Source organism: Oncorhynchus clarkii, chromosome 9, assembly GCF_045791955.1.
Source record: "Oncorhynchus clarkii lewisi isolate Uvic-CL-2024 chromosome 9, UVic_Ocla_1.0, whole genome shotgun sequence".
Classification (NCBI taxonomy): Eukaryota; Metazoa; Chordata; class Actinopteri; order Salmoniformes; family Salmonidae; genus Oncorhynchus; species Oncorhynchus clarkii.
Window position 1 is genome coordinate 64,287,298 of NC_092155.1, and position 11,632 is coordinate 64,298,929.

An 11,632-nucleotide genomic window follows, 5' to 3' on the forward strand; every position below is an offset into this window, starting at 1 on the left:
GGGAGACCCATGGGGCGGCGCACGATTGGCCCAGCGTCGTCAGGGTTAGGGGAGGGTTTGGCCAGCAGGGATGTTCCTGTCCCATCACATACTAACGACTCCTGTGGCGTGCTGGGCGCAAGCTGACACAGTCGCGAGGTGTACGGTGCTTCCTCCTACGGTGCTTCCGGGTTAAGCAGGCGATGTGTCAAGAAGCAGTGCAACTTGGTTGGGTCGTGTTTCGGAGGAGGCACGGCTCTTGACCCTCGCCTCTCCTGAGTCCGTATGGGGGTTGCAGCGATGGGACAGGATTGTAACTACCAATTGGATACCACAAATTGTGGAGTAAAAAATGGGTAAAATAATCAAATAAAATAATTTAAAACATTGAGAGTGGAAAACATTATTAAAACGTTATTAACGCATAAGACAAATAAATGTTTTAAAGCAAAAATAGCTTTATTTTGTTTCAGCCAGTCAACATGGACTAGATATAAGTTACTTACATGTTCATTTCTGCTCCATTTTTTGTATTTACGAATTGGTATGTTGTTTCAGATACCCTTGTTCAGCTTATTTTGACATAGCCTATATAATTAAACTGTAAATCTTAAAGATTGCATTTGCTATGCTCCCTTCAAAGCTAGAATCCGCAGTTGCTACATCCATTTTTGGACTTATAAATTAATGATATTTACCCATTGATTCTTGAAGAACATAACTTACATTTTATGAGCATAAATGCCTCATGAGCTTTGTTCAATTTTCGTACCCCATTAGAACCCCAAAAATAAGCTTGTTTTACTCCAATGTTAGTAAAGAATGTAAATGTAAACAAACACTATATATCCTCAAAACATGTTTGAAACTATAATGTTGATATCATGGATGGTCAGTCCATGGATGGTCAGCTGGATGACCAGCTCTCTTTGAATTTGAGACTGGTTACATTTCTCCAAGCCCATCCTTCAGCTTTTTCCCAAAACAGAGGCGGGTGCCCACTTTCTTAATGGACTATTAAAAGGGGGAGTGCTCTCTCAGATAATGTGAGAAGCTTTCTTTTTAATCTCTTACAACTTCAGTAGACCTGTAAAAAAACGAACCTGCTGTGTGTTCAAATTACTGGCTGCCAAATTGAAACATACATTGGTTCATTCTGATCTTGCCGAGGCAGAACTCTGCGACCGTCTGCTGTGCAAAGCATGTCATAGAAGCAGAGGAAAAGCATTTCATCAAATGGACTTTAAATTGGGATTTCTATCTATGTAGGCCCAATGCCTTCTTCAAACACATCACACACATTCACGGAAATGTGAAATTTAAGTATCAATAAAAATGGCAGCCGTTGCAGGAATGTCTTAAAACAGCATATGCCGTACCACAGTATATCAACTTTATATGTCGGCTCCAAAAACCATAAGAATGCTGTACACAAATCTCACCAATCAGGTCAGTATGCACTGCAGTATTCAGTGGGAAAAGCTACAGCTGGTTGGCCGGTTGGCAGAAATACAAAGACTTAACTGGGATACTTTGGATGAAGAAACTAAAGACTGTTGCTGCAGCTCCATCTGAATATGCCATGCAATTAAAGGCAGGGGTTCTCAAAAGAATGTGGAACCTGGGACCCCTTTTGTGATAACAAATTCATCAAGGACCCCCTCATAATCAGAACACAACTCGAGGGCGATAAAAATAGCCAACAAGGAGTTTTATTATGGTGTCTGCAGTGCATGGATAGACAAACCAAGACTTGGACCCGGGGAAACAACAGTTAAATGGCTCGCTTCTTGGCATCTGTGAGAACATTTTGCAGTTGTCAACTAATATCCTGCAATTCTACACATTTTACCATGAGGCAGAGAGAAAACATTGCCGTTCTTAAAGCTTACAATGCATTGGTGAAGTACTGTGGATACCAATATCCCTGTGAGCCTCCCAGGCCCTTGTTGTCCAGGGTTAAGAACATACATTGTAGATCAATAATATAACATTGTATTGTTTTGTATTGTATTGCATTGTATTGTATTACACAATTTACATTTATTCCACGGATCCCTTAGCCAAAAGTAGTTTAATCTTTTCTTAATAATATTCATATACAGTGCCTTGCGAAAGTATTCGGCCCCCTTGAACTTTGCGACCTTTTGCCACATTTCAGGCTTCAAACATAAAGATATAAAACTGTATTTTTTTGTGAAGAATCAACAACAAGTGGGACACAATCATGAAGTAGAACGACATTTATTGGATATTTCGAACTTTTTTAACAAATCAAAAACTGAAAAATTGGGTGTGCAAAATTATTCAGCCCCCTTAAGTTAATACTTTGTAGCGCCACCTTTTGCTGCGATTACAGCTGTAAGTCGCTTGGGGTATGTCTCTATCAGTTTTGCACATCGAGAGACTGCATTTTTTTACCATTCCTCCTTGCAAAACAGCTCGAGCTCAGTGAGGTTGGATGGAGAGCATTTGTGAACAGCAGTTTTCAGTTCTTTCCACAGATTCTCGATTGGATTCAGGTCTGGACTTTGACTTGGCCATTCTAACACCTGGATATGTTTATTTTTGAACCATTCCATTGTAGATTTTGCTTTATGTTTTGGATCATTGTCTTGTTGGAAGACAAATCTCCGTCCCAGTCTCAGGTCTTTTGCAGACTCCATCAGGTTTTCTTCCAGAATGGTCCTGTATTTGGCTCCATCCATCTTCCCATCAATTTTAACCATCTTCCCTGTCCCTGCTGAAGAAAAGCAGGCCCAAACCATGATGCTGCCACCACCATGTTTGACAGTGGGGATGGTGTGTTCAGCTGTGTTGCTTTTACGCCAAACATAACGTTTTGCATTGTTGCCAAAAAGTTCAATTTTGGTTTCATCTGACCAGAGAACCTTCTTCCACATGTTTGGTGTGTCTCCCAGGTGGCTTGTGGCAAACTTTAAACAACACTTTTTATGGATATCTTTAAGAAATGGCTTTCTTCTTGCAACTCTTCCATAAAGGCCAGATTTGTGCAATATACGACTGATTGTTGTCCTATGGACAGAGTCTCCCACCTCAGCTGTAGATCTCTGCAGTTCATCCAGAGTGATCATGGGCCTCTTGGCTGCATCTCTGATCAGTCTTCTCCTTGTATGAGCTGAAAGTTTAGAGGGACGGCCAGGTCGTGGTAGATTTGCAGTGGTCTGATACTCCTTCCATTTCAATATTATCGCTTGCACAGTGCTCCTTGGGATGTTTAAAGCTTGGGAAATCTTTTTGTATCCAAATCCGGCTTTAAACTTCTTCACAACAGTATCTCGAACCTGCCTGGTGTGTTCCTTGTTCTTCATGATGCTCTCTGCGCTTTTAACGGACCTCTGAGACTATCACAGTGCAGGTGCATTTATACGGAGACTTGATTACACACAGGTGGATTGTATTTATCATCATTAGTCATTTAGGTCAACATTGGATCATTCAGAGATCCTCACTGAACTTCTGGAGAGAGTTTGCTGCACTGAAAGTAAAGGGGCTGAATAATTTTGCACGCCCAATTTTTCAGTTTTTGATTTGTTAAAAAAGTTTGAAATATCCAATAAATGTCGTTCCACTTCATGATTGTGTCCCACTTGTTGTTGATTCTTCACAAAAAAATACAGTTTTATATCTTTATGTTTGAAGCCTGAAATGTGGCAAAAGGTCGCAAAGTTCAAGGGGGCCGAATACTTTCGCAAGGAACTGTATGTTCAATTCCTCTCTCATCTTTTCTGTTTGAATTTATTATTAAAATAGAAGATCTGAGTGAGATGGTCTTGTAACTTCTTCAATATTACAATATAGATTAGCAACATACAGTATTATACACGAAGGTAACATTCCATTCCATGACATAGACTGACCAGGTGAATGCAGGTGAAGGCTATGATCCCGTACTGATTTTGGTGGGTATCCAAGATGGAGTAGCTGTCAGACGTCTTTGTCTTTATCCTGTCGTGTCCCTTGTATATATCTTTTTATATATTTTTCTTCTCATATCTTTTACAATTATTTTCAGAAACCTCAACCTCTAAATACTCTCCTGCAACCCGCCTCACACAATGTGGCGTGGATCTGTTTTTTCTAAAGTATTTCTATTTACTTTGGATCTGGAATCTTTCAACTGAAGCTAGTCAGCTAACTAGCTACCAGCTATCAGTCAGCAAACCACTGCTAGCGGTCATCAGCTAACCTTTAGTTCAGAAAGCTCTCGCCAGTTCGTACAATGTGACTCAAACCAGACCATACCGGACATATTTTTTTTCTCTCCATATCCTTGGATTCCTACCGCAAACTCTGAACATTTTCCTCTGGATCTTCGCAACTAGCTAACCGCAATCCCGGGTGACTACTCCTGGCTAGCGTTTCTATCCCGGATCAAGCACCAATTAGCCTGTAGCTAGCCCGGCTAGGGCTCCTGGGCTACCACCGAAGCCCACTCCTGGGCTACAATATCCGGAACACCTCTACTGCCTGTACGGGGCACGGAACCCTGCTGATCCTCTACGACTGGAATAGCGACATAATCTGCCCGAGGATTCCAACAGGCCCCTCAGGCGCGACGTCCGCTGAAGGCCCATTCTGCTAACCACGGACTGCTAGCTACATAGAGCTACTTGGAACCCTACTAATCCACGACTGGTCTATCGACGTCACCGCACGAAGAGGCAAAAACAGACTTACCTCCATCGCGACGTCCCCCAAAGGCCCTTATGCTAACTTTCTAGACCCGGTCGGCTAACTGCTAGCTTGCTAGCCCCAGTCTGCTAACTGCTAGCTTGCTTGCCCCGGTCTGCTAACTGATAGCTTGGTAGCCCCGGTCTGCTAACTGCTTGCTTGCTAACCCCGGTCTGCTAACTTTTAGCTTGCTAGTCCCAGTCTGCTAACTGATAGCTTGCTTGCCCCGGTCTGCTAACTGCTTGCTTGCTAACCCCGGTCTGCTAACTTTTAGCCTGCTAGCCCCGGTTTGCTAACTGCTAGCTTGTTAGCCCCGGCCTACTAACTGCGAGCTTATTGTCCCCGTCCTGCTAACTGTCTGAATCGCCGTGTCCCCAGCCAGCCAAACCACTCACTGGACCCATATGATCACTTGGCTTTGCATGCTTCTCTCTAATATAAATATGCCTCGTCCATTACTGTCCTATTTAGTGATTACTGTCTTATTTCACTGTAGAGCCTCTAGCCCTGCTCAATATGCCTTAACTTACCATGTTGTTCCACCTCCTGATTAATGTGATGACATCACCTGGTTTAAACGTCTTTTGAGAATATATCTCTCTCATCATATATCTCTCTCTCTCAATGCCTAGGTTTACCTCCAATGTACTCACATCCTACCTTACCTTCGTCTGTACACTATGCCTTGAATCTATGCTATCGTGCCCAGAAACCTGCTCCTTTTACTCTCTGTTCCGAACGTGCTGGACGGCCAGTTTAGCCATACCCTTATCCTACTTCTCCTCTGTTCTTCTGGTGATGTAGAGGTTAATCCAGGTCCTGCAGTGCCTACTTCCACTCCCACTCCCCAGGTGATCTAATTTATTGTCTGTAACCGTAAAAGCCTTGGTTTCATGCATGTTAACATTAGAAGCCTACTCCCTAAGTTTGTTTTACTCTCTGCTTTAGCACACTCTGCCAACCCGGATGTCTGAATCCTGGCTTAGGAAAACCACCACAAACCCTGAAATCTCCATCCCTTATTATAAAATTTTCCGCCAAGATAGAACTGCCAAAGGGGGTGGTGTTGCAATCTACTGCAGAGATAGCCTGCAGAGTTATGTCTTACTATCCATGTCGGTGCCCAAACAATTCGAGCTTCTACTTCTACAAATTCACCTTTCCAGAAACAAGTCTCTCACTGTTGCCACTTGCTATAGACTACCCTCTGCCCCCAGCTGTGCCCTGGACACCATATGTGAATTGATTGCCCCCCATCTATCTTCTGAGCTCGTGCTACTAGGTGACCTAAACTGGGACATGCTTAACACCCCGGCCATCCAACAATCTAAGCTTGATGCCCTCAATCTCACACAACTTATCAATGAACCTACCAGGTACAACCCCAAATCCGTAAACACGGGCACCCTCATAGATATCAACCTAACTAACTCGCCCTCCAAATACACCTCTGCGTTTTCCATCAAGATCTCAGCGATCACTGCCTCATTACCTGCATCCGTAATGGGTATGCAATCAAACGACCACCCCTCATCACTGTCAAATGCTCCCTAAAACACTTCTGCGAGCAGGCCTTTCTAATCAACCTGGCCAGGGTATCCTGGAATGACATTGACCTCCTCCCGTCAGTAAAGGATGCCTGGTTATTCTTTAAAAGTGCCTTCCTCACCATCTTAAATAAACATGCCCCATTCAAAAAATGTAGAACTAGGAATAGATATAGTCCTTGGTTCACTCCAGACCTGTCTGACCTTGATCAGCACAAAAACATCCTGTGGCGTTCTGCATTAGCATCGAATAGCCCCCGTGATATGTAACTTTTCAGGGAAGTTAGGAACAAATATACACAGGCAGTTAGGAAGCTAATGCTAGCTTTTTCAAACATAAATTTGCATCCTGTAGTACAAACTGAGGAAAGCTCTGGGACACTGTAAAGTCCATGGAGAATAAGAGCACCTCCTCCCAGCTGCCCACTGCTCAGAGGCTTGGAAACACTGTCACCACAGATAAATCCACTATAATTGAGAATTTCAATAAGCATTTACGGTTGGTCATGCTTTCCACCAGGCTACCCCTACCCCGGTCAACTGCCCGGCACCCTCCACAGCAACCCACCCATGCCCCCACCATTTCTCCTTCACCCAAATCCAGATAGCTGATGTTCTGAAAGAGCTGCAAAACCTGGACCCCTACAAATCAGCCGGGCTAGAAAATCTGGACCCTGTCTTTCTAAAATGATCTGCCGAAATTGTTGCAAAACTTATTACTAGCCTGTTCAACCTCTCTTTCGTGTCGTCTGAGATTCCCAAAGATTGGAAAGCTGCAGTGGTCATCCCCCTCTTCAAAGGGGGTGACACTCTAGACCCAAACTGCTACAGACCTATATCTATCCTACCCTGTCTTTCTAAGGCCTTCGAAAGGCAAGTTAACAAACAGATTACCAAGCATTTCAAATCCCACCGTACCTTCTCCGCTATGCAATCTGGTTTCAGAGCTGGTCATGGGTGCACCTCAGCCACGCTCAAGGTCCTAAACGATATCATAACCGCCAACGATAAGAAACATTACTGTGCAGCCGTATTTATCTACCTGGCCAAGGCTTTCGATTCTGTCAATCATCACCTTCTTATTGGCAGACTCGACAGCCTTGGTTTCTCAAATGATTGCCTCGCCTGGTTTACCAACTACTTCTCTGATAGAGTTTAGTGTGTCAAATCGGAGGGCCTGTTGTCCGGACCTCTGGCGGTCTCTATGGGGGTGCCACAGGGTTCAATTCTCGGGCCAACTCTCTTCTCTGTATACATCAATGATGTCGCTCTTGCTGCTGGTGATTCTCTGATCCACCTCTACGCAGACAACACCATTCTGTATACTTCTGGACCCTCTTTGGACACTGTGTTAACTAACCTCCAGACGAGCTTCAATGCCATACAACTCTCCTTCCGTGGCCTCCAACTGCTCTTAAATGCAAGTCAAACTAAATGCTATTCAATCGATCACTGCCTGCACCTGCCAGCCCGTCCAGCATCACTACTTTGGATGGCTCTAACTTAGAATACGTGGACAACTACAAATACCTAGGTGTCTGGTTAGACTGTAAACTCTCCTTCCAGACTCACATTAAGCATCTCCAATCCAAAATTAAATGTAGAATCGGCTTCCTATATCGCAACAAAGCATTCTTCACGCATACTGCCAAACATACCCTCGTAAAACTGACCATCCTACCTATCCTCGACTTCGGCGATGTCATCTATAAAATAGCCTCCAACACTCTACTCAACAAATTGGATGCAGTCTATCACAGTGCCATCCGTTTTGTCACCAAAGCCCCATATACTACCCATCAATGCGACCTGTACGCTCTCATTGGTTGGCCCTCGCTTCATACTCTTCGCCAAACCCACTGGCTACAGGTTATCTACAAGTCTCTGCTAGGTAAAGCCCCGCCTTATCTCAGCTCACTGGTCACCATAACAGCACCCACTCGTAGCATGCGCTCCAGCAGGAATATCTCACTGGTCACCCCCAAAGCCAATTCCTACTTTGGTCGCCTTTCCTTCCAGTTCTCTGCTGCCAATGATTGGAACAAACTGCAAAAATCACTAAAGCTGGAGACTCTTACCTCCCTTTAAGCACCAGCTGTCAGAGCAGCTCACAGATCACTGCACCTGTACATAGCCCATCTGTAAACAGCCTGTCTATCTACCTCATCCCCATACTGTATTTATTTATTTATCTTGCTCCTTTGCACCCCAGTATCTCTACTTGCACATTCATCTTCTGCACATCTACCATTCCAGTGTTTAATTGCCATATTGTAATTACTTCGTCACCATGTCCCTTATCTTACCTCATTTGCACTCACTGTATATAGACTTTTTGTTTTCTTTTTTCTACTGTATTATTGACTGTATATTTTTTTCCCATGTGTAACTCTGTGTTGTTGTATGTGTCGAATTGCTATGCTTTATCTTGGCCAGGTCGCAGTTGCAAATGAGAACTTGTTCTCAACTTGCCTGCCTGGTTAAATAAATGTGAAATAAAACAAAATAAAAAATAAGAAATGTAAGCCTTGAGACATGGATTGTATGTGTGCCATTCAGTGGGCGAAGGAGCAAGGCAAAATGTTTAAGTGCCTTTGAACAGGGTATGGTAGTAGGTGCCAGGCGCACAGGTTTGTGTCAAGAACTGCTGGGTTCAGCGCTGCTGGGTGTCCTTTGGGTAGTGGACCATTCATGATACAGACAGGAAACTATTGAGCTCAACAGTTTCCTGTCTGTATCATGAATGGTCCACTACCCTAAGGACATCCAGCCATTATGAGCATGGCCTTATTTCTATTACAGCACGACTGTCATACATATTCCATTCAACTGGCTCGATGCAACATCGATAGGTTTAGGCTACTACATGATACTCTAATATTCCCTATACCCATCATGATGTTGCTACAACCTAGCCTATGAATGACAGTTTACAGCGTAGGTGCACAGGTCGAGAGAACAATTATAGTTGTCAAGGTGACAAACAGTGTCAAACAGTGACACGGTGATACAATACCGCCTTGTATGCTCTTGCCTGCATCTAGCTGATCTACAGTAGGGTGTAATCATTTGTCCAACAGTTGCAAACATGAGTTTATATTGGACAAATCCGTTTGTTTTCGTTTAAGAAACATCTTTCAACAGAATAGGCATAATGAATACACCTCTGATCACACGCAAATAGAGTTCACTTTCATAGCAGCCACATACAAACAGCATAATAATTTTGCTCGTTCTAGAATTTATTCTCTCATCTATGTGCTCTCTTCCTCTCACCTTTTCCATTCTCTTGTGGACTTCAGTGCACAACACATCAGCTGTCTGTGACTAGGCATATAAACCTTTCCTAGCCAAACATTCATATTGTACCGCTAACCGCTACACACAGCCTACATCGTTGTCACCATATTAGCTAACGGCATAGCTAGTCAACATAGCTACTAGAACTAATGGGTTAGTAAACCCGCTACAGTCGTGCAGTAGAGTGTACAGTCATCAAGCAGTTTAGCAGTTACACTGACGGGCCCCGGTGGCAATACATTTATGAAACCAAAAGCTTAGCATCCCTCTCTGTTTGAGCCAGGTGTCTCTTGCTTCTTTTAATTAAATACATTTGTTAAATACTGTTAAACTATTGTCTTTCTCTTTGAGTCAACTACTCACCACATTTTATACACTGAAGCTAGCTAGCTGTAGCTTATGCTTTCAGTACTAGATTCATTCTCTGATCCTTTGATTGGGTGGACAACATGTCAGTTCATGTTGCAAGAGTTCTGATTGGTTGAAGGACGTCCTACGAAAGTTGTCATAATACTGTGTAAGTCTATGGACTTGGGTGAGAACCATGAGCTTTCTAGATTTTGTAATGAAGTCAATGTACAAACATATAGTATAGTTTTATCTAAAAAGGATCACTTTTTTAATGTTTCACTATTTTTATTTTTATGAAATTCACTGAGGAGGATGGTCCTCCTCTTCCTCCTCTGAGGAGTCTCCACTGAGTAGCATACTCTAGATCCAACCCAATGAGAATGGATTGGCAATTACAGAAACTTGGGAGATGCTAGACATGTAAAGTTATTGGTCATGGTGCATTCATATTTCTAGGGGGGGTGTTCTAGAATGTGTATTTCCATGTTGGTGGTTTTGTATGATTCCCAATTAGAGGCAGCTGGTAATCGTTGCCTCTAATTGGGGATCATACTGAGGAAGCCCTATCTCCCACCTGCTTTGTGGGATATTGTTTGTGTTAGTGTGTTTGGGCACTATGTATTCACGGTCTTTGTAAGTTTTGTTTCTAGTTTCACTTTGTATTAAAAAGATGTGGAACTCGGGCCTCCCGGGTGGCGCAGTGGTTAAGGGCGCTGTACTGCAGCGCCAGCTGTGCCATCAGAGTCCTGGGTTTGCGCCCAGGCTCTGTCGTAACCGGCCGCGACCGGGAGGTCCGTGGGGCGACGCACAATTGGCCTAGCGTCGCCCGGGTTAGGGAGGGCTTGGTCGGTAGGGGTGTCCTTGTCTCATCGCGCACCAGCGACTCCTGTGGCGGGCTGGGCGCAGTGTACGCTAGCCAAGGTGGCCAGGTGCACGGTGTTTCCTCCGGCGCATTGGTGCGGCTGGCTTCCGGGTTGGATGTGCTCTGTGTTAAAGAAGCAGAGGCTTGGTTGGTTGTGTATCGGAGGACGCATGACTTTCAACCTTCGTCTCTCCCGAGCCCGTACGGGAGTTGTAGCGATGAGACAAGATAGTAGCTACTACAACAATTGGATACTACGAAATTGGGGAGAAAAAGGGGGTAAAATACAAAAAAATAAAAAAAAATAAAAAAAAAGATGTGGAACTCAATGCACCTTGCTCATTTTAAAGTTTGTGACAGAATATCCCACCAAACCAGGACCAAGCAGTGTGCCCAAAAGGGAAATGAGTTTTGAACATGGGAAGAAGTGATGGGTGGATGCGAAACCCTTCCTTGGCGGCAGACGGAAGGTAATAATGGAGGACAGTGACGACGCCAGGGTTCACGGCCACTGAAAGCCCAAGGACAACCCCAAGATTTTGGGGGGGAGGGCACAAGGGGTGGCCGGTCAGGCCGAGGCAAGAGCCAGAAACCGTCAGGGAGGCAATGGAGAAGTTGGGAGAGAGAGATGAGAGAGATGTTGTGCAAGTGTGTTCTGCTCTACATTCGACCAGAGGATCCGGTTAGCAGTCTGGTGAAACCTGTGCCGGCTCCACACATCTGGACTCCAGTGCACCTCCCCAGTCCGGTACGTCCTGTGCCTTCTCCCCGCACTTGCCCTGAAGTGCGTGTCACCAGTCCGGTGCACTAGGCATCCAGTGCGCATTCACAGTCCAGAGCTTCCGGCGACGGTTCCCAGTCCAGAGCTTCCGGCGACGGTTCCCAGTACAGAGCTTCC